This window comes from Clupea harengus, chromosome 3 (genome assembly GCF_900700415.2).
Source record: "Clupea harengus chromosome 3, Ch_v2.0.2, whole genome shotgun sequence".
Taxonomy (NCBI): domain Eukaryota; kingdom Metazoa; phylum Chordata; class Actinopteri; order Clupeiformes; family Clupeidae; genus Clupea; species Clupea harengus.
The window spans coordinates 23,308,129-23,333,502 of NC_045154.1; the positions used below are offsets into that span (position 1 = coordinate 23,308,129).

The 25,374-nt window shown below is 40.9% G+C and overlaps 1 long non-coding RNA gene across 1 annotated transcript; it reads right to left on the reverse strand.

Annotated features, from left to right (window-relative positions):
* Positions 1–11,135: 11,135 nt before the first annotated feature.
* On the reverse strand, positions 11,136–23,507 carry LOC122132728. The gene is made up of 3 exons (XR_006152244.1): positions 21,403–23,507; positions 17,413–17,496; positions 11,136–13,208 (listed from the first exon to the last, which is right to left on the reverse strand). It is a non-coding gene; the product is annotated as an uncharacterized LOC122132728 (long non-coding RNA).
* Between the last annotated feature and the right edge of the window lie 1,867 nt (positions 23,508–25,374).

A 25,374-nucleotide genomic window follows, 5' to 3' on the forward strand; every position in this document is an offset into this window, starting at 1 on the left:
CACGCTTGCCAAAGCAGCTCACAGCACTTTATGAATGGAGGGTTGCTCCAATTGGCCGAAACGACAAACTGTTGTCCCACCTTCATGGGTGCTTTTGGAGAGACGCTATTTGTTTGACGAAATGTCAGTTTGGCATACAGCAAATCATCATTCTGCGTGACAAAATATTTTCTCTTCGAAAATATTTCTTTAACTTTCATTTTCCAAGGCTTACAATTACGCTTCGTGCGATTACTGGCGTTCATAGGACAGTGTGTTTTATGATTTAGATCAATAGGCTACTTTGCCTGAACCTTAGATTCAATACAAAAAAATCTATGTGCGCTATAGACTACAACTCCCAGAACCCCATGACAGACACTCGCGAGAACACATCATTGTATGGTCACAAACACGGAAGAAGAGCCATGATTATGTAAACATCAAGGCAGGTGGCAGAGAGCCTCAACTTCTTCGCATCTTAGTTATATGAAACGCAGAGCTCAATAAATTGATCAACGCATAGAGATCTCTTTATGCCTCATAGATGAACCAAAACGTTATGTTTGAGGTGAATTTGGGACCCACGCTAGATACTTTAAAGGAAAGGATAGCTAGGGCTACAGGCTTGTAGAGCTGATAGTGGTTTAGTCTGGAGGTTTAATATGATATGCATGCCCACTGTCGCCATTCTTGTTCGTTTTATAAAATAGACCTGTAATATAACGTAAATATCAAGCGAACGATACATGGTAATTGGTATTTGATATAAATAAACTGTCACGCAAGGTTCTCCCAGTACACAAAACATTTTATTTTGACAAAATTTGTCGTAAATACTTATATTTTAAACGAGAGAATGTAGAATGAGTCTAGACCACCATCTCTCAGGAACATTCCCTGCCCCAGCCCGAAATTAACGTTCCAATGTTCCGACATTGAGTAGGATATGTCTGACTACCGAAACCTCCACAATTTCTTGCATTTTATTGTTAACATAACTCACAAGGACAAACATTATAACTCACAATTTCCACAAAAAACGAATTCAAGAATATATGATATATGAGGTTATGGTTTGCAATGTGATGACCTAAAAAAAAAGAGAGAGAGTAGGACGTAAGAGAGTAAGAAGACAAAGTATACAACTCGAGTGTTATTTCAGACAGATATGAAATATCATAAAGTTTATTAAAGTTAAACACAAATCAAACAAATGCATGTATTATATTACAGTCAATTCTACACTCTGAATTATGATGGTTTTATCATTAGCTATGCTCAATCGACAGAAATTATGCTACACTCAACAAACTGCACGCACTTGCTGGATCCACCTTTTGTCGAGGCCAAAACCTATTTATGCATTTGATGGAAACACAATTTACTCATTGTCTTTTTCTTTCATGGATTCAGCACGTTATATTTCAACTTCCTCTTGTAATGCCTGCTACTATTTAACACATAGAAAACATTTAAAAATAGTTCAAGCTCTTCACAATGTATTGCACTTCCGTATAGGTACTTCCAGCTTTAAGAGTAACAAACAGCTTCCTAGTTTGTATTTCGGTAGAGAGATTTAATAGCAACCACTGGGTATATTAAGTCACCACAGAAGTCTATACAATTCAGGGAAGTGTATATTTCAAATGCACCTTGTTCATTCTAATAGGTGCTGTTTGTGGAACTGAGGGCGCGAAAATTGTTAACATATAGCTTTGCAAACTGGTCGCTGTCCGCTGCTTAGTGGTGCTGAATTGCTGTGCTCTGATAGTGTTCGGCTTCTGAAAGCATGTCTATGTCTATTTATATTTAAATGTGTTTGTTTCCTTGTAAAAACATTGCTCGTGATGCTGTTTTACTCCTGGATATGCGTCTCTCTATCTAAGTTCTATGAAGCAAACGTTCATAGTGAATGCTGATTTCCCTCAAAGGCAAGACTTATACAGAGTGAATGGACTGTTAATGGCCTTCCTTTCGTTTTGCAGTGACGTCCATAACGTCCAGAGTTATTTCAACAATTTCATATAAGTTTTCATCCACCATTAACGCTTCCACAGGCGTGAGAAAACTGACCAATGCAAAGTTACAAAGTTATTGTTTGGACACGAAAGCGAGAAGTAAGAAGAAATCACCTCGAGCCCTCCCGTGTCATTTCTTCTATGTCTTCCACAAGGACTTAGTCCGACCTTTATATTGCCAACATCTGCCTAACATTCTGACCGACCATCAATATGAACACGATTTTCACATTTAAAAAATCTAGTAATAAATGCTCAGGCAACTGACGTTACAGTACAATTCCAGGAGTACATGTACAAGAAACACCAGTCATCATTTACCAGAGACAGATATTAGCTGCTACACACTTCCCCGTCAACATTTCACCAAGAAAATTCAAATGCTTTCACCAAACCTCAATTTAACTTGAGTGATCCAGGTTCTTTCTGGCAAAAGACAAAACAACAGACATATTTTAAATGCCAGAGGTTTTCCCATTACACAGAGATCAGGACTGAATTTGGTGGACAGTATGGACAAAAGTACGCTGTATATTTTCAGCAATGTATCCTCTTTGCCTACTGCATTTAACAACGAACTGCAAAGACAAGACATATTTATTGGAGGCATAGGCTCTTAAATTTACATATTTGGTTCCCTTAATATATGAAGTTTATCACCCTTATTTCTTACTAACATTTAGATGATAATTAAGTTCAATCGAGAACAAGGCAAAATCTCTTTATACCTGCGTGTGTTAACAGGAAAATCTTACAATCTCTCAGAGCAGTTATCAATAGTATATTATTTTAAACAGAGCTCGAATCTTTACACCAGGCCTTTTTTATGGGACCAAAGGGCCACAATAACATTAATAAGGAGTCCTGGATCCTTTCTCCTACATGTCAGTATTCCCATACAAATTTAACCTTATTTTTTATATTTCAAGATATGCATTCACAAACAGCAACACCTATCTAGACAGCAGCTATACAGACACAATGATCTCTAGATTTATCTCTCAATGTAGAAGGATGTGTTTATGTGTGTGATTGCACTGTACTTGCTTTGTCTTTCTGGATGGAAGGACAGATCTGAAAATAGATAGTCTGTCTTGGTCAGTCTTGTATATCTCCCATATTGGTCAGCATGCTGTGACTGAAAGAAATTAACAATTTTTTTAGACCTCAATTCGGACCTCTGAATATCAACAATATACAGACACACATAGTCACTCTCTCTGCACACAAAGTTACAGCCGGCTGTTCGGACACACACACACAACCACCCATACACAAACACACAGACAGAAAACAGGGCACGTATTTGATTGCATGCACACACACACACACACACACACACACACACACACACACACACACACACACACACACACACACACACACACACACACGCACGCACACACACACACCGAGGGAGAGATAGAGAGAAAGAGATAGTAATACATCTGAATATACATGAATTTATACCATTGGTATATCTTTCTTTATTTGGTGATATATAATATTTATATGCATCTAGTTTCTCAATTTACCTGAAGTCAAGGATGTGGTAAAAAATATTCCAAATTCAGAGATGCAATTTTTTTCTCCCCTTTTAAAAAAAAATTACGAATTATACGAGAATAAACTCAGATCAACTGTTTAACTGGGCCTAAAAAGCTATATTTTTTTCCTCATGAGCAATGTTTATTTCAAGCATCTTTTCACCTGAACTGTGTCAACGTCCCTGCTTTCTCATTCTCATAATCTCTATGATATTAAAATAAATGTGGTACTCATAAAATTCACTGATAAAAAAAAAATATCTTTCATCACAGACATTCTCCAAATACTGCAACAAGAACGTGATGCATGTAGAACATACAAATCACATTTTATTTATTCTCACAAAATATATGCATCGGCATTCTAATACACACAAAATTAATTCAAAATCTAAAAGTCAGTAACATGTCACCAAAGGGCTTTCCATCCCGTGATGTAGCATCGCTACAAATAGGTCCATATTTGACACACTGAAAGACACACACCAGCGCTTAACAGTTCATAGTGAACACCCATAACATGGTGGCCTCTCTTCCTCCACCATCACCAGACAGGCAGACACACACACACACACACACAAACACACACACATACAGTAATCCACTTTATTTTATCACACTGTTAGCCCATGTATCGAGACTCTGCTTTCTAATCCACTGCAAAATGACACAAAGGCACTCACAATGTAAACATACTGTCTATGTAGAGACGCTATCCACAGAGTCTCCTCAGAGCAGAACTGCAAAGAGACACTGTATTTGTACTGTGCAATACTTTCACACAAGCCTATAATATACATACTCTGAAGACAAGTTATCTGCAAATGACCATCACTTGTTTTAACCTTAAGAAAAGGTTGGATTTACACTTATATAACATTTACACACACTTACATCTACTGGCGTTTGCTCAGGTCTTGCTTGACCCCCGAATACAGACACACACACACACAAACACACACACACACACACACATACACACACACACACAAACAAACACAGACACATGCTAAACTCGTAATATCTACCCTCTTTTGGCTCCTCTAAAATCCATCCAGCCATAACCATAATCATAAGAAAGCAGCCAGTGATACGAAAAATGCTTCACAGACTTCTTTACAAAGTCTACATATTCTTACAATTGTAATGTTCATACCACCATCACATGCAAGAATTCCTCCTGGGGCATTCATGTATTTGCTGTCATGCACTTACACATATACCATTGGTTTAAATCAGTTCATTCTGGATTTCAAACACAATTTACAGCCTTGTCTGATCTATGTGAGACATTTAAAATAGCACTCCAGCTCGAGCTAGTTTCTATCTTTCAAAATGAGACAGAATGAATTCAAGTAATCTGTGATATACACACACCTTTGGATAATTTAAGGGTTTTAGGATTCCCATCTGTGGGTCTAGAGCCAACACTACAGCTTGACTGAAAACACCAATCTACATAGTCATCTGAAACTCCAAGAAGATTTACATAACAGAGGCCACACATTTTTCCTGAATCCTCCTCCCATCTCCCTCTCTTTGCCCCACCCCAGGTGTGTCAGAAGATGTTTTGGATGATACCTGGTGCCCGAACAGCAGCTGTTGTGCCTCCCTATTTAGAGCCTGACTCCTTGGTTCTCTCCTGCTCACCCCTCCCTCTCTGCTTCTTCCACTGGGAGACAAAATGAGATCGCTCTTTAGTTACCCCCTTACATCTCTCATGTAAAGACACACATGTATGCACACAGAAGTCTGTGAGAACAGTCCAAACACTTCGATGAGGACAGGTTTATGTATCTCAAGATGACGTAACATGTGCTTTGCTTTTCTTCGCTCTTCTCGTGTTCAGTTCTGCATCTGAGTCAGATTGAAACAATTCTTGTGAACCAGTCCATTGAGAACTACCTGAGCCATATATTCCTACCCTTCTGTCTTTCTTGCTTTCTTCTGTTTCTCATATCTCTCTCTCCCACTCTCTCGCTCTAAAGATACAACTAAGACACACATACAAGAAATTTGCTGAAGTATAAAGAAAATATCCAAACTTAAAAGGTCACGATGAACATTAATCCAGACACCCTGGCATCTTATTATAAAACATATGCAGTAACACAATAGAGACAGTAAAAGTAACCTTGGTTGGACTGATACCAACATTTCTTTTTTTTTTTGGAGCAGGTTTCTCTGCACTCAGAGCGGAGCATATGGAGAGAGTAATTAGAGGCGCAACCCTCCTCCGTGAGGTGGGAACCTGGCTGCAGGTTGCCCTCTCTAAATGCCCCCTCAGGGCGCTGTCCCAGTCTACCCACAGATCAAGTGTCTTGCTGGTTCTTAATCTGTGACCATAACCACACAGAGACACAGACACACACACACACACACACACACACACACACACACACACACACACACACACACACACACACACACACACACACACACACACACACACACACACACACACACACACACACACACACACACACACACACACACATTTATACATGTAACAGGAGTGTTTGCTCTCCCACTCTCTTTCTGTCTTGCGTTACAACTTAAATGTATAGCGTGGAAAAATACTATACTGCCTTAAACATCAAATTAAATGCATTGAAGTAAAGAAATATCACAACTGCAACATTATAAACACAAAAATACAAACATCTAACAGGAAGACAGAAAAGACATCCCAAGGGAGACAACAGACTTCCACTGCAGGACAACACACAGAAGAGACAGAGCTGAAGCAACACCAGGACAGCACACAGAAGAGACAGAGCTGAAGCAACAACGAAGTTAAGAAGTTCCTAGCGTGGGAATCAACCCAAGCCACACTCCCTGCCCCCCACAAAAAAAATACAATAATAAAAATGAAGGTAAAAGAATGCAGAATGGTGAAACCCAAATCAGGACAAAAAGTCCACCAGCCAAAGAGGGTTGTCCAGTGATGGACTAGGAAGGTGAGGGGAAGCTTCTCCCTCATCCAAGCAGAGCAGAGATGCCAGCAGAGAGACCAGCAACCCACTTAACAGTCCTGTCATCAGTGCATCACTAATACTGCACCCAGATAATGATAGGTGTTTGTCAGTGGTATCCGTGTAATGAAGTGGCAACAAGTTAACTGGCATGATGAGGTTCCTGTACACACTGCCTAATGGACTCTTGATTTGACAAGTATGAATGGTGTCATTCTTAGAAATAACAGTGTAAATTGTGCCATCCCAAGACTCAATGTCACCAACATTAACAAGTTGACCCTTCGCTTTCCTGTTATACAACTCTGTCTGCCTAGGATGCTGTTTCTCAGCATTCAGACTGAGCCAAGGCCATGGCCTCTCTTAGGTCCCCAAAGACTAAAAAATACTGTCTACTGTACCCCCATCCAGCAGAACACTTTTAAACATCAAATCAACAGGCAATTTTGGAGCGTGGCCATACATTAGAAACAAGGGAGGAAAACACAACGGTGCAATTGTATGTAAAGGTTAGACTGTTAAGCATCTGAGGCCACTTGGCCATTGACCTGGATGGTAGAGCTCAAATCGTGTCTCCTAGAGTGCGGTTCATTCTCCCTGCTTCACCCTTCCCCATGTGCTGATATGGCGTGGTGCGAGATTTCTCAACCCCAGCTAACAAGAGCAGCTCTTCGATTAAAGAGCTCTCAAAGTCCCCCCCTTGATCAGAATCTATACATGCAGGAAAACCATACACACAGAAGAAATTATTCCAAAGAACACGAGCTACTGACTTATGAGCAGACTTATTAAGGCAGGGATAAGCACGTGCCAGCTTAGTAAAATGGTCAGTTGCTACTAAGACATCAATAGACTTGTTCTTAGAATCTTCTGCTGACCAGAATCAATGCATACTAATTCTAAAGCAGCTGAGGTAGCCATAGAAATGAGAGTAGCCCTAGCCTCAGGTTCTGGAGCCTTACTAACTACACACCTCTTATACCTGGGACATAATCTCTGACGTCTCAAGTGTTTTTCAGTAAAACCTTTGTCTGGCCAGCCACAAAGTAACCTGCTGTCCCTGATAACCTGCCTTATCATGAACGGCTTCTAGAACCAGGCTTGTAAGCGCTTCAGGTACCACATTCTGGAAGTTATTCTGTTTAGGGATAGGATTCTGAGACACCCTGTAAAGTACACCTAACTGTGTGGTGAGTTTTCCCCACTGCCTCAAAGTTCTCAGTGTCTCCTGGGATTCATGCACTCTCTCCTGCCTGGACAAGCGGCACTGTCTGTCAACACAGAATCAGACACTGCAAGGGATTCTGACCAGTCATAGACATAGCCTTCAAGTTTACCCCCCCCCCCCCCAGTGATGAGAGGATTACAACACTGCCAGGGCCTCTTCATCTGACACTCTGCCTCCAGACTCACTCTGAACAACATGTGCAGCCCAAAAACACAGCGCGTCAGACACAGAAGCTGTTTGCTGTTCCCTAGCTTCAGAAAGCTCCACCTGCAAGAGTTCTGCCTCTTTAAGCATAAGCGTCGTGAGGAGTTCTAGTCAGACGGTGCATAATTCTGGGCCTCACAAAAGGCTCTCTACTTAAGGGGTTCACCACCACATTTTTGGGACAAAGTCAAAAGGAACCAACTTACTCACCCGGCGCTGCTCACAAGCAGCGCAACAAGCATCGCAGGAAACATCGCAGCAAACATCGCAGCAAGCTTTGGCTTCGTCAGGACATACTTAAGCAGATTATTGTCTGTCCACACAGTAAACCTGTGGCCCTGAAACCAAGGATTAAATGTATCATAAATAACCCACCTCAAAGTGAAGAACTCGATGAGCAAGATATTTTGACATGAGGAAAGGCTAATTGAAATCTAGGCAAGCTGAAGGCACATTATTCACTAATGCAGACTTCAGAATTCAGAAAAGTCTTTGTACACTCAAGGGACCACTCCTGAGGACAGACCTTTGTCTTCTGCACAGGCCTATTGACACTAAGTGATAGAACCACCTATAAGTGCAAAAAGTGGCCTCGCGAGTACAGAGCAGTTCTCAGTAAAATGCCACCATACCTAGAAAGGGGCGGATCTTACGCACAGACAGACGCCGTCAGACTCCATCACATCTGACTGTGAGATATTCACAGTAGCGTCCTCCTAAGAAATCATATGACCTAAAAACTTTAAAGACCTCCTAAGAAAATTGCACTTATCTGGAGACAGCTTCAGGTTATGTTCCTTCAACCGGTCAAACACCACTGCGTAAGCACTGCAAACTCTCTTCTGCCAAACACCAATAGGTTATCCAAATAACAAAGAAGACTTAAGAAATGTTGGTCTCCAAAGATGGAGAGCATCATCCTCATGAATGTAGCTGGACTATTGCAAACACCTGAAAGGAAGCAGGTTATAATCACGCAATCCTAGCGCTAAGATGATGCCGGGAAAAGACATTCTAATATTCCTTTATCAGATCAACTAGTTTATCCTTCCAGTGAGAAGAGACCTGACAGTTGTCAATGGGTATCTGACTCTGACAGACCTCACATTTAAAACTCTGCCTCACACTCTGATCAGGCCGGCTATTTTGGGGAGCACACCAATGCCCTCTCCAGCACGCCCAGTAACCTGTCCAGTAACCTGTTAAGTAACCTGTCCAGTAACCTGTACAGTGTAGTACCCTCTGCAGCTAAGCTATCTGGCTTGCACACCCCTTCTGTCTCCTCTGTTCCTTGAGGTTTCTTACAAACTCATCTAGAGGTGCCTGGACTTCACAGGCAGCCTGCTCACTCTGAGGCTTACTTAGAAACATAAATGAAAGATCTCTGTCGGGGCAATGCCTAATAAACATGGCAGCAGCAACTTCTACAGTCTGCAGCCGCATTGCCCTGCCTTCATTCTCCAGGGACTGTTCCGCTACCTCAGCTGCCTTATTCAGCCTAATCCAATAGTCAAGAGGTTGCTCATTGACATACCGCATAGTAGAATAGAAATCAGCCATGGGCATACCCGAATGCACAGTACTGTCAAAGTGTTGTCTCTGGATGCAGAAGTCAGCCTCTACTTCACCTGAATCAGACACCTGGACACATATTGCGGAGCCAAATCCTAATTACATCCCTGGCGCGGCCCATCAATCTGCTAACAAGCTTGTCAACACATACCCTCCCACTGTTGCTACTCTTATCCAGATACCCCCTCATTAATCCCTCCCACTCACACAGAGAGTAGTTATCCATGCTTTCACCTCTAAAGAAAGGTGGGTCCTTCCTCTCAGATCTTAGGGCAAGATTCAATTTGGAAGCATCAATAAAAGGACCACCCTGTGAGAAATGGTCAGCAGAGAGAGCAGGAGGACCTAAAGGGAATCTATTCAAAAGGCTCACACTGACAGACTAATAGTAGCAATGATCTCTGTTAACTGCTCACTAGTTAACTTAACAGGCTAAAGAGTCAGTGTACTCAACTGGTGGTAGACTGAGGAGTAATGGAGTAGAAAACCCAACTCTATGCTTAGTTACAAAGCCACGGCTAGCTAAATCTGGCCTGAGTGCTAAATGTCAGAAGTCCTCTACACCTCCCAACACTACCCCGTACCTTAACATCTGTGGTAACTAAATAGTCATAAATACAAGAAATAAGAGAAAGAAGAAATTAGGAATATATACAGGTATATACAAAATGGTCCTATACATCACCTTCAGCAAAAATATACGCAAAAAAAATCCATGCAAAAGATAGGCTGGAGCTGGCATTCCAGGAGACAGCAGCAGCAACAGGTGATGACACCATGTTGAGGCAGCAACTCTGGCGTTCGACTGTACCTGAACAAACAATGGGTCAGGCCACCAGTGTAACGGGATTGTTTGCTCTCTCTCTTTCTCTCTTTCTTTCTCTTTCTCTCTCTCTCTCTCTCTCTCTCTTTCTTTCTCTCTCTCTCTCTCTTCCGCAGAACAGCACACAAAAAAGCAGCTAATTAGCCAACCACACCCGCTAGCGTTACAACTTAAACTTGTAGCGTGGAAAAATACCAAACTGCCTTACATCAAATTAAATACAGTAAAAAATAACTCGCGAACAACACGCAAATTCAAGACAAGATGACAACTGCAACATTAGAAACACAAAAATACAAACATCTAACAGGAAGACAGAGAAAAAGACATCCCAAGGGAGACAACAGACTTATTTTGCAGGACAACACACAGAAGAGACGCAGGTAAAGCAACACCCAAAGTTAAGAAGTTCCTAGCATGGGACACACACGCACACATATCATAGACAGGAGAACGCACATTCTCACACACACATAGAGACACATACAGCATGCACATCTTAAAGTAATCAAGCTGAAAAACCTTCAATTTAGCTTAACATTTCAAATTTTGCACTGGTAACCATAATCACTGTCTGTCATCCAGCCGATTTAACCACTCTATCCAGTAAACAGTAGAAGCAAGATCAGAAAGTGATAAAACAACAAGCTGAAGTTTGGTGCATATTCCTGTTAATTAAGCTATTAATTGAAAATGTTATACAATTCCCAGTAGAAGCTTAAATAACCTAGGATGAGAGTGGTTGACGTAGGCCTTGATAATAAGCTGGCACTTTTGTCTGGTGGATTCAGAGTCCCCCGTCTCCTTTGCCGGCCGTCCATTAAAACTGTTTACAGCTTCAATTTACCTGTGACCATCTATAAATACACACGGTCCTTTGTTTTTTAAGTCTGAGTTTTGGGCACACAGAGTCAATGCGTCACCCAACTCTCAACCCTCTGTCTGCTGCCAACTGATGTGGGAGTGTCTGTCTGTCTGTTTATCCATCTCTCTATATCTCTTTCTCTCTCTCTCTCTCTCTCTCTTTATGCTCAGACTTTCAAACAGATGTCTATGTTTTTCACCATTACACCCTGGATTTCATAAGGTCACTCATAAAAACAAATGGATCTTATATGTTAATTTCCATATCTGCCTAAATATTGTCCTGAAGTCTTTATATTGTGTCGAAGTGGCCAAATTTGCATATCATCACTGAAGATACATCTGTGGACTGGGAAAACGGTTTGTGGCTTTCCATATAGATTCTGATTATTTACAATTTTTTAGATTGAATTCAAAAGCAGTTAACTAAGACTGATCACCATATCATAAGCGATCAATTTCACAAGACTGAAATTACAATTATTTATCAAAAGTTTCAGGACACTCCTGTAAAGTGTGCCTTCAAGCTATCTGAACAAAAATATTAAATTAATGTGAATAGAAAATGTACGCCTCAGCTACATTTTATCTGGAAGTAGTTTCTGTGTTGTCTTCGAAACAGCTCATACGTCTCGTGTTTCCCTTGATTAAAATGCAAAGTATTTAAAGTACTGTGAAAACAATAAAAAATAAGCACTGTAACCTTCCTGATTAATATTATTTCAGCCATAATGAAATACTTAACCTGGTAGGGATTAGCCAACATATCAATGAACAGATCAAGTCAAGCACAACGTTCAACCGAAATTGACTTAATCTGTGATACCAGATTAAAATCTATATATAAAGAATTCTGTCAATAATTCAAAGCCATTGCTGCCTAGACGTAGTCTATGTAAGTATACTACTCACCATACTTCTTCCATTTGGGCCTTGTAGGTTATTGAATGGCCTTTATCTGATGGAAAGCATTTATTTTAGTAGAATTCACTGAACATACAGTAAATATGTTCAGTGAATTCTACTAAAATAAAAATTATTCTACTAAAATAAATTCAGATAGCTGTGTATTGTGTCATTGAAATGGTTTACAGCACTATTTCAATGAAGTCAACCACTGAAGTTCATATTTAGGGTTGCTGCACATTATTATATTATACTGCATGCAGTTTGATACAATTTGGAACGGTATTACTCAAGATGACCATCAAGAGAAAGCACTGTATAGTTAAATAAAAAAGTTGGGAGTATCTGTGATGTGCAGTGGATATTTGTAAAGGTGGAACAAATGTAATGTTTATAGAGACATACAATTTGTTCCATGATTGCAAAACAAAACCAGCAACTGGTCAGCAGCAGTAGCAGAAAGACAGCAGTAGAAATACTACTTTTGCCTGCTGTTTCAAATAAACTACAATTCAAGTCATTACTGTTCCTCAAGAAAAAAAAATACAATGCATTAAAAATATGTCTGACTTGTATCTACTCCTAGTTCCATAGTTCGAAATTGACAAATTATTTAAACCTTGCAATTTGTAAATATCAGGGAGTGTGTGTTTGTGTGTGTGTGTGTGTGTGTGTGTGTGTGTGTGTGTGTGTGTGTATGCTCATCCACCCATATTCCTTTTGGTTGATATTTCCCATGAAATGTGGCATGGAATGCCTACCTCTCACACATGAATAAACATATGCTCCACACATGTTCCATGTGCATCTACATATGTCCTCTGTGCCCACCGAAGTGTGATCTCAAGCTATTTGCAGCCAGGAACTAACGCTGACGCACCCCCACCCGGCACGCTCTGTGAACCTAAGGTGTGGAGAAGTGACTGTACCTGTTCACCTGACGTCACAGGGACCCTCACCTGGGTATGGGAGGAGCGCCGATGCTGAGTCACACCTCACACCTCCGCTGACTCATCACAACTCAGCGGAAGGACACACGGACGGGAGGCAGGGTGGAGATACACTGCTACCCACCCATGGACACTGAACCTAAACTCTCAGAGCATGCATGTACACACACACACACACACACACACACACACACACACACACAAACATGACACCTAAATATTTTTCTTATTGCGCTCAAAATTGGAACACAAAGACAGAACCATAATTAGAACATGAAAAATATTCTGTTCACATATTCATTTAGAAATATACTGTACATCACTGACTGCTTAAAATGCTTTAAAAAGTTTTTTATCTGCACTTCAGTCTATGAAATTGTGTCATACAGAAAACATTGCATACATGTACAGTACAGTGATTTCACACAAGTAGTTAATTTATACGACTGTCTAGTAGTTCATAAAACTACTGTGTAATTGTGTAGTTGGGTAAAAATTCTAGCAAATCGCAGTGTGAAATATTACTACTGAATAATATTGCAAAGATGTTTCATCTATACAGTGGAAAATCATAGACTCATTTTATCAGGGATAATACCACTCTCTGATAAACACCCTCAAGTTTTGGTGCAAGCGTGTGACTATACCTGAACATAACAAGTCAATGTAAGTGTATGTAGTTTTGATGGAAACATCCCAATCCTATGGTAGAATTTAGCAAATTGAGTCAGTTTTCAAGAGCATGAACCTCGGTTTGAAGAGATGTGTCAGATCAATTATACATACATGCAATTATGGAAAAAAAATGTAAAAGGGTAACTACAACCAAAGATGCAGGTAGAATGTTCAGTAAACAATTGTCCACACCAAACCATGTGGGAAGGAGAAGCAGTGGTGATGCATCTATGATGCAGGACCAGTTAGGACTCAAATGTGTTTAGAGTGACACGGTTTCCCTGTAACAGACGGGGAAGGAGAGAGAAAATAAAGGGAGATGATGTAAAAGACATTTAGAAATCATTGCTGGACTAAAGCAACATGCAACAGGAGTAAAAAGGAGGATTTAACATAAATACAGTTTCATTGTAAAGATATCTCTAAATGTTTTAATTCATGAGGAAAACTAGCTACCACATCACACTGCTGGAACAGAAGGAGACCTTCATGAAGAGAAAGGATCCCCCCCTTTCAGGCAAAAAACAATATTATTATACTGTAGGCTACAGGTTAAAATACTGTATGTACGTAAAATCAGAGATGTAATGCAAGCACGACAGGGTAGGAGGAATGTGCTAACACACAAATATAAAATCAGGAAAGATGTTTCTCCTGCGTGTGTGAGTGAATTGTATTACAATGCATCTATGGGTTCAATCAGGTTGACTATTATGTGTATCAACAGGAAACAGTCTTTGTTTGAAACGCTAATAGTTTAAACGTTTTTCAGTGATACTGAAACCTTTATGCATGTGTCTGTATGATTGAGCTGGAGTGAGCATATTATTTTGATTCTTACTGTAATCTCATTCAGTTTGAGGGTCAGTCAATGAGTTGTCTAGAGGAGAGCAAATTGTGACTTCTAATTACATTTCAAATGGGAAGCAATATGTAGAATGAGAAAGCCTGGTAATACAAAAAATGCACGAAAAACGTTTACTCTAAATACTTCTGCTGTTTTGCTTCTATTTCTCAGAATCATGTCATCCTCCATGTCTTTGAAAATGAGCAAAATAAAATATCACAACATATGCCTCAACAGAATAGGTGTGTGTGTGGGTGTATGCTCATGTGTGTGGGTGAGCGTGTGTGTGTGTGTGTGTGTGGGCGTATGCGCATGTGTGCATGTTATCATGCATCAATGTTTTCTGTGATTGCATCTTCCTAAATGTGGATCCTGAATCTGTGTCTGTGGGAATGTATAGATGTGTGTGTTGTGTTTCATGGATGTGCTTGCTTTTCTTTCTGTTTGTGTGTGTGCGTGCATGTGTGTGTGTGTGTGTGTGTGTGTGTGTGTGTGTGTGTGTTTGTGTGTACATGGAGTCAGTATGTGTGTAAGGGAGTATGTGTGTGAGTGTGTGTGTGTAAGGGTGTGTGTGTGTGTGTGTGTGTGTGTGTGTGTGTGTGTGTGTGTGTAAGGGTGTATGTCTACATGTGTACATATTTGTATTGTCTCTGCATGTGTATCATGTTGATTTGTGATGCAGTATGACTGACTGCATATAGTGTGTACGTGGTATACCTGTGTCTAGGTATATACTGTATGTGTGTGTTCACACCTAACTATTTTGAAAGTTTGTGTATGATCGTGACAGAGTATGATTGTGTGTGTGTGCATGATTAACTGTGTTTCATGGATGTGCTTGTTGTTCTCTCTGTTAGTGTGTGTGTGCACGCATGTGTGTGTGTGTGTTTGTGTGTACATGGAGTCAGTATGTGTGTATGGGAATTGATATATATATGTATGTCTTCTCACATGCATACCGACTTAGAGCATGTATGGTGTGTGTGTGTGTGTGTGTGTGTGTGTGTGTGTGTGTGTGTGTGTGTGTGTGTGTGTGTGTGTGTGTGTGTGTGTGTGTGTGTGTGTGTGTGTGTGTGCGCGTGTGTGTGTGTGTGTGTCTGTAAGGGTGTATGTGTGTGTGTGTGTGTGTGTGTGTGTGTGTGTGTGTGTGTGTGTGTGTGTGTGTGTGTGTGTGTGTGTAAGGGTGTATGTGTGTGTGTGTGTCTAAGGATGTATGTGTGTGTGTGTAAGGGTGTATGTGTGTGTGTGTGCTTGTAAGGGTGTATGTGTGTGAGTGTGTGTGTGTGAGTGTGTAAGGGTGTATGTGTGTGTGTGTGTTTGTAAGGGTGTGTGTGTGTGTGTGTGTGTGAGTGTGTAAGGGTGTATGTGTACATGTATACATATTTGTATTGTCTCTGCATGTGTATTATGTTGATTTGTGATGCAGTATGACTGGCTGCATATAGTGTGTACGTGGTATACCAGTCTAGGTGTGTGTCATGTGTGTGTTCACACTTAACTATTTTGAAAGTTTGTGTATGATCATGACAGAGTTTGTGTGTGTGTGCATGATTAACTTTACATTTTTGTGTGTATTTGTGTGTGTGTTTGTGCTTCAATCATTGCACAACACACAATGTAAGTAAGTAGGCTAAGGTTGCAAGGCATGTTTGCGTGTAAAGCAGGATTTCTAATCATCTGAATGATGTATGTCAAATAAATAAATGGATGAAGAAATTAACGAATGAACTAATAAAAGAAGGGAATTATTTTAAACAAGTACAAGATCAAAAACAAGTACCTGATCAAAAACATTTAGGGCTGAAGCATCTGGGCATGTTCTAAACTTCACGTAAAGGCTACAGTGACACAATACAAATTATTTGTGTCTGTTGTCACGGCAATCCATATTTGCATTTGCATTTGCATTTTTTTTTAATAAGAAAAAAGTTCTACAGCCTTGTTCTAGTCATTAAGTATAAGGGTGACTAGACCCATATAATGCAAAATATTTTCAGTGGAAGGTTTATGCTTTTCAACAATATCAGCAGTATCTCACAAGTAGTATGACAAAGACATAGGCACAATTCCTGTAAGGCTATTTTCAGATTTATCAACTTTATCAAGTCTCTGTGATGGAGAGTGACTGTGGTTGTGACATCCCCTTAAAAGGGTAAACCATGACAGAAAAACAGCTTGACAGGGTTGTGGAGTAACCAGTTACATGTAATGGAGTTATGTTATTGAGTTACAAAATAAATGTAATTGTGATCTGTTACAGAGACAATGTATGTAATCAAAATGTTGGTCATTACAAAGGGGTTACATCCGAATATATTATTTTCTTGAAAAAACTTTAAAGCAAGCTCAGTTGAACTGGCATCTAAATGGCAAAAGCCTTTACTCTAAACATTTGCTCACACTGCAGACATGTAGAAATGTAACTATTCAAATACAGAACTACATTCACAAATCAAGCCATCTTTCTGTAAATTGTAGGCTACCTCGCAGAAAATGAAAGGTCGAACACACTGTCCGAAGAAAAAAAGAAGAACATCTTCAATATGACAAGTCAAGCTCAATCATAATGCATATGTGCAAGCATATAACACCTGTCCAGGAGGGGAAAAATGTCCGTGTTCATAATTTACTTACAAAAAGATAAATGTCTTCTTCTAAACGTATCCTTCCCACAGCCAATGAAGAAGGGGAGCAGGGTTCCATACAGACGGAGGGAGAGGTGAGGCGAACAGTTTTCTTCTTTCTCTAGAGTTTAGAATGTAAGTGCATCTCGGTGGAAAGCGTGTATAATGTTAATAGGGTGACCCTGGACATATCTTACCTTTCTGAACATGCGAAACCGTTGCACACCCGTTTTTACGGACAGCTCCTAGTCCTTCTCCAGATAGATACGCTGTTCTCAGACCTACAAGGGCACATAACATTGGGAAGCATTCAGTGCAAGGAATTATATATTATTGTGTGTGTGTGTGTGCGTGCAAGGACTTATATATTATCCCAAATTCATATAAACACATTCCATGTAGTGCTAATCTGACCTCAAAGACAGTCATGCAAGGTAGTGACACACACATCAAACAAGTTATCGCTGAGACGGCAACAACAGTTGCTGAGTTTATGAAAAGTGTTAAAATAGTCAGGGCTGTACTGAGATACCACGCCCTAACGCAAGTAACGCAGGCCTAGCTTTACTAATCAGTTTTACTGATAGTTAAACAGACAACCAAGCGACCCATTGTAAAGTACAAAAGTTGGAACGTTTCTTAGGCATAAAAGCAATTCACGGGACATAGTTCACAAGTTTGTAGGCCCCCCTTCCACAGTAATCTGTTTATTGAAAGCCTACAACTACCTTCGTTTCAGCACATTTCACATGATTGCCAAGCAGGCCTTATATGGGGGCATAGATCAACAGGAAACCCGTTCTATGTAGATATATTTGCAAAATGACTGGTCAAGGCTCTTTAGTCGATATTATATGTGATGAGCTCAAGAAGAGTCTATATGGCAGTCTGGAGCACTGTCGGCCAAATCAGAGATCGACGACTAACCTCTGCCCTTGCCGTAAGCTTTTTGGCCATTTCGTATGTAAAGGCGTGGTAACTGAAAACATATAGTTTACTGTCAATCATTACTTTGATTACAGCTACATCGGCCCGTCAGCAGGTCTCATGAGCGAACGGGCTGAGATCTGCACGGATTTGCGACTAAAAAGAAACGGCTTGAAATATAACGATGATGTTGTGTTTTTTGTCATACTTTACATTGATTCTTCATCTCGGGTTTCTTTGAAGTGTTGTACATTTAAATGACAAGCATGTGCTTCATCAAGTGTTTTAATGGCAGCTGCTTAACTGTCTGTTCATTCTTTTTACGGTTACACGCAAATAGTTGGACTTAGTATGTCGATTGCTTTTACAAAGGGGCCAGGAAGGGGAGTGTTTAATCAATGAATAGCTTTTTGCAGCTTATTTGTAATTTTTCATACATTGTGTTACAGCGATTGCTGTCAGAATGGTATTATCATGCTCAGAACTCGAACTACAAACAGAAAAGCGCAAAAGTTAACATGAAACATAGGAATAGGGCAGTTTACATGCACCTCCAACTTTGATTCACAGCTTTTCCCTGATCCATACAAGGGACAGTATGTGAGGAACTTGTGACACATACTTCTAACGTCACGTAGCTTTACACCACACGTCAGGGGCTTTCGAAGTTATAAATGAACTAGAACCTGTTTTTGGAAATTCCATGCCTTGTATCAAATAGTTTATTTCCTACTGCCATTCTTTGACCCTGCTCCACTAATTATCAGTGTATTAATTGCAGACCTCTTCTCTGAGTGTTTTTCTTAAAAGATCATAATGTACGAGCGATGTAAAGGGGCATGGGACATCAATTAAAAATCCTTCCTTTTTTCCACAAGACACGTGTGTCAGTGTGTGTATGGAATGAGCGAGCGGAGGCTGGGTAAAAGCATCGCAGCGCTCAGCTACTCGTAAAGGGCGATCGTACGCCGCTGCTCGCTCTTTCCTTCTCTTCTCTTTCACACACGCGCACACTCACACACACACAGGCGATGCACATTCAGTCCGAGAGGCAGGAATCGGAAAGTTACGTCGCCACTTCTTCTTTCCTCACCTGTCAATTTTCGTACTACGAGTATAAACCAATCAGATAGGCACTAGGTATGCACTGTTAGCCATGTGGTCGTGTATTTCTAAGATGATGTTTTACATTGGTGTGTATCTGTCTATATCTTTACACTGATACCTTTGTGTGTGTGTGTGTGTGTGTGTGTGTGCGTGCGCGCGCATGGAGGGGAGGATACATCGAAGGATTAAGAGATGGATAATATTTCAAGTACAAGAAAAAGAACAAGGGATACACAGGTGAGGTGACCGCCCCAACCCCTTTCCCACTCCCCCTCCCTTTCTACCCCACCCTATTTTGCTTCTCCACGTGGAACTTGCCCATCCCAGGATCCCCTTGTGTTTACACCGTGTCCCTTCATTCAGGTGATTTTACTCTTGCAAGAGGTGGAATGGCTATTTTTGCAGGATTGACTGCAATGATTTTTAATGTGTCTAATATATGCTGAAAACTGAGGCATAGCCCTTTTCATTAGGAAACACCTAGGAAGTCGGGAATGCAACAAGATTTGAAGTTCAAACTTGATTTTTAGTTAACAATATTACAAATAAAACAGTAAATGTGGTCGTTAACAAATTATTTTAAACAACAATAACAACAACACTAATAATAATAATTAATTATAATGATAATCATCATCATCATCATCCTCATCCAGGAGACATATAAGCGGTCCTCAGTCTTGCGAATCACATTCGGTGAATGCGCCCCCCGCAAATGCTTTTTGGGGTAAGGGCTTCCCAGCTTACTAGTTATGAACAGCAAGCCCAGACCGCAAAAAGATTCGCGAAGGACAAACGGCAGTCTTGTCCGGCGGAGTCCAGAATATTAAAGTGTGACATCCAGAGATCTGACTTGTCTTCACAACATATTCCCTGCATCCATCGAAACACCATGGCACATCAACGTTTTGTGCACCCAAGTGCGTCTCCAACTCATTTTCAGTTTAAGCGAACAGAGGACTTCCACTGAGGCAAATATCCCACTGCCAGCGAACTGCCATCTAGCGCTGTCCGTGGTGCTGAAAATTCTCCTGTTACACTTTATATTTTTCCTCTATCTGCCCACGATCCAGTCTAATAGGGTATTGTTTCAGCTCGCTTGATTTTGAAGGACGCCTGTCATACGCCTTATTAGTTAATTGTATCATTAAGTTCTCAGTCTCTGTGAGCACCAGTGTATTTTGTTAGGTTTTATTTCCTTCGTTCTTGCTGTCATCCAGTAGGCTACTGAACTGAGCCGCTATAGCCGCTGGAGTGCTCTGGGTAAGGAGAGAGCAGTCTGTAATCTGTTCGCAATAAATAGAGAGCAGCGAGGGATCTTATTGGAGCAAACAAAAAATCGTCATCCACCAATCGGTCAGATAGGGACCCCCCTTTTTGAAAAAAAAGGGGAGGGGGGGGGGGGCAAATTGTATCCTAGTTGGCGCAAGACTCTAGATAAATACATTAGTCTAGCGCTGTATACAAAGCAGCTGTTCATGTGTAGGCTATGTTCATGTCTATACTACAGGAATTACATCATTCCTTGTTTATATCTGTTTCGGGATTCGCCACCGATACATCGTTGAACAAACCACATTCACAATAGCGACCGAGAAGCAGTTGCGATTTCAAATGCTTTTGAGAGCAAGCTATAGTCACGATGAACAGTATTTTTACGGATTATCCCACATGACGTCGAAGCCTTTACGAACGAAAAATAGCAGAACGTTGCAGCGTCTAATGCATGTAATTCAAGTGTGGAAGGCACCACACCGCCCCTGCACGACAACAACAACATGACAAGCCTCTGAAGCGATTTCATTGCATGTACACTGAGAGTTCACTGGAGGATACCACTAAGTGAGGACAAGGGGGTCTCTAAACTCCCCTCACAGCCCTTTAAAGTTTTATGCATACAACAGTCTAACGTAATGAACTAAGATGGTATTAAACAGATGATTAATACCAGCAATAATAATAACAATAGTGAGAGCATTAAATATGCCAACATGCGTGACAACATATCAGTACATATAACAGTGACACTGAACACTTGCAGCATTTGCTACTAATGAATACTGTACGACAAGACTTATGTTGAATATCAATTCTTTTATTTACTTAAAAAAAACAGGTTGGATAGGGACAGGATAAAATATAATCGTACTTACTTTTGGCGTCCTTTTCTCACTGTTCCAACTTTGAATTGACCAGTCGATCTATCAAAACGCCCCATAACATGCCCAGGCATTCCATTCTTGACATGGTGTACAAGTAACTGTACCAAGTGGGAGGGTCACGATCTATATCTGGATCAACCCCCTCCCTCCTTCTGTGTCTGATTTCATCCCGAACTAAGACTCCCCTCAACCGCCCCATGAAAAATGAGAAATCCCCTCCTCTCTTTGTTGGTGCAGGGGCAGTGGAGTGGACATGGAGAGGAATTCAGGCCAGGCATGAACATGTGAAAAATTCGGCCCCGTATGATATCCTGATGAGAGTTTTATTTAGTCTTTTCATTTGCGGACGTCTCCAGTCAGTCACGATTCCCCCCCTCCGTCTGCACTGCACAGTGACTGCCTCTCCTGACGCAGCCAACGCGCGCATATTACTCACTTTAGCAGTCACGACTCCAGAAGCCGTGTTGTTTCCACTAAAATGACACCGCCAGCATTGAATTATTTAAGACGATATCACCTCTGTCTAGGTTATGATCATTAGACAAAAACGAGTGGATTTAAGAAGTTGATCTCTGTAGTTTCTTCTCACAGGACATGGCCATACATCACAAAGCAAACCATGTATTTATGATCTATTTGGATCAGAGACAGACAAACTTTTTCCCTAAAAGCTCATTCTGTCTGGATATCATGGGAATTATTCAGAAGAGGACTGACTTTAGAAGGTACTGGGGAGTTATTAATGCACAGAGCTGTTAGCGATGCTCAGTCGTTGACTGTCTAGCTAGTGAGTGAGGATAAAATCATTGACGAACTGTACGGCTGAGATTAGAGATCTTTACGCCTTATTAGTGCTACGCAAAGTTAAAATGAATGGGTACTGCTGTTTCTTTTGGAGAACATAATGATCACATTCTGATCGTTTTAAGAATAGAGTTAATCTATTTTACTATTTGCGTGGCGATGCCTACGATACCGCTTTACATTTAAAGCTTTTAGACTCTATCGGTTTTTTGCAGGGAAGAATCCACGATAGACAAACACATTTATCTTTCAAGGCTTCACGAGTGGCGTGCGTGGAAACTATTAGACGAGCACCCAGTAGAAGATGATTTCGTCTAAGTATGGTGCACTAAAGACATACATGACGTGGGCGGAAGAGTAATGGAAGTCAGCCCGCCTATAGCTTCTCTGTTTTCCTGCACATCATCTGATAATACAGTTCAAACATCGCAGGCGGGAAGATCAGCAAACTGCTGTATGCACTAGCAGCCAACTTGAGCTTTTCCGACGTATGTCACTTAATTGCGAGTTTCAAACACTCGCTGTCGTCCATAGCTCCTCTAGTTTCCATCAGACAAGCAGACATTGTTCATTTCTATCAATCTATTCTATAATTTATCTATTTGTTGCTCTCCTGATAATCGTGATTTTGTTGCAGGACACTACACGATAACCCATCCCCTCCTATTTCCCTGTGCCTCAAAACATATTTTCAGCACCACCACCGCTTGGACAGCTCCTTACAACCCCCTCCCTATTCGGTCAGCGTTTTTTGCAGTTCAGAGTCCGCCAGTATATTTCCGTTGTTGTTTTTCCATCAACGATGTATTATAGTCCTTGTCTTAAAATATGAGAGCATGTAATTGGTTACTTCATCAAAGGAGGATTCCAGTCCCTTCCTTAACATACTTGCAGAGAGAGAAATGTGGAAAGAGACTCAACAGCGCCGTCAGACAAAGGAGTTTGCAGTTGCTTCTCATTCACATATTTACCATTAGGGTGATTCCTCTACTGCAGAAACTGGCTATTCTCGTTGAAATCGCAGGGGTCCGTGCACACACATGCATGCCCTATACTTATACCTATGCAAAGCCAAAAACAGCATAATATAAAATACGTGCTCCCGCGCATGCAAAAAATGAATAGAGGAAGGTACGTGAACGTTACACGTGAAAATGGTACTTACCAAGAAAGGGAACCCATCCTAAAACAAGGGAAATAGAAATGTACATGAAAAAAGGCAGGCAAGAAATGCATAAATTGCTTAATACAACACCCCACTTTAAACAACACATTGCATCAACAAACAGTCATTCAGTCATTTCTAACCTCGGCAGCGAGTCCAAGTTTTCCTGAGAATCACGTTCCTTTTTATACAAGTGATACCCTCTGTCTATTTCTGGAGCGCGATCAAACCCGGATGCTATTTTTAGTTCACGAGAAGGAAAAAAACACTCACAAAGGCATCGCTCAGGAACGTTACGTGGAGTGAATGTAATGTACATTAATTTTGCCTCTCCAACTCTGCACAAGAGCTCCGATTCCCCTCCATTGCATCATTGCAGTGTTTTTTTTAACAATCAGCCTCCGATTACCACCCCCTTGTTTTAACACAAAACACTACCTACATGTCTACCTGAGCGCACACTGTTGGTATTTAAGTTATTTCAGGTTCGTTTTGCATGTCTTCAACCGCATATGGCTAATCCTTTTTTGTACAGTCCTCTTGTCCTCGCAGAACTTTCGCCGGAAAACCCTGGGCTGATATGTTGTTTGTATCTTAAGATACACAGAACACTCAATGCTTACACGATCTATTCAAATGTTACAGTTGTACTGTTTGTCCTTTTTATTTATCCCACTGTGCACCTTAAAACTGCAACAATTAAAGCTTGCTGACTAGAAAAATAGATTTTATTTTCGTTTCAGGGCTGCGTCAGTTACTGGGCATTGACGTCACGTTTAGGTTCTCCCACTTTCCAGCCTATAGCTCCATACAAAAGCCGCTCTCTGTTTAGTTCTAATGACATTTGCCTGAAACCATAAAACAATTGTAGGTGAGATGTGGGAAGTTGGGGTATAAAATGTGGTGTGTTGCTACATTATATCGAAGTCTTTGTGTCAGAAATGTTAGGCTTGGCTACTGGCACCCTTGAAAGCATCTCCTGTTTGTGCTTAGCTCCCCTTTGCACGTATTGTGTCAGACAAAGGCTCTGTTCTAGCAGGTGACAATAATAGTGCATGGAAGATCTCAACGTGAGCTGCCTTTTCTGCTAGCAGCTCGTGCCCACGCGCCAGACTCGTTCGCCCACGGAATCGACTCGCCGTGAGCTGTCAGTTCAGAGCACAGCTACACGGTGAGTTTAACCATTCTATGAATACCACGCTTTCCATCATCCCTTTATCTAACCTCAGTCTCATCTGGATTTGGTCACGGACTCTCCTCGACTTTTGCGTTCTCCCGGCATCCAGTGGATGTCACGCGAGACATGATCACGGTATTTCATTTAGGAATCGAGCTGTCTGTACAACGAGAAACGGTTACCTCGAAAAGTCAGCTCAGAGAAAAAGGGCAGTGCCCGTCGCATCGCTCGATGCTATTTTTATCGCATAAGCACAGCTCCTCTGTGGCTGGCACTGCAGATTTTCCCCACTAGAAAATATACATAGATTCGTCTCTTCCCTGACCCCTTGGGGCTGCTTAACCTTCGAGTCGTATTTCTTTGGTCGAAAATGCATTGGTGGTGTCCAGATTCTATAAACAGAGTGAATTGTTAAAATCTCGAAAGCGCACGACAAGTTCCTTAAGTCTGGCTAGATGTTAGCCTACACTGTTATAACTATAGGTAACCTGTTTGTGGTTGTTCTTGTGCTCCACTGAAGTAGTACTTACATACCCATGTATTGTGTCTATAGTAATTATGATATTTGTGGTTATAATTGCGCGTAATATAAACACAAAAGAACGCATCTCTGACTTTATTCTCCACGTCTCCCATTATTGTTCTCACAACTCCCTCACGCCCCCTGTCCTCCAAAACATACCTAAACACTAATTAAATATTGACATGGTGTTCTGGTGCCCATGCTTACATACGCATGGCATATCGTGCCTCTTATGCTTCATAAGCGTTGTATCTGATGCAGTGGCAGATCTTCCAACCAGTTAAGTAGCAGCAG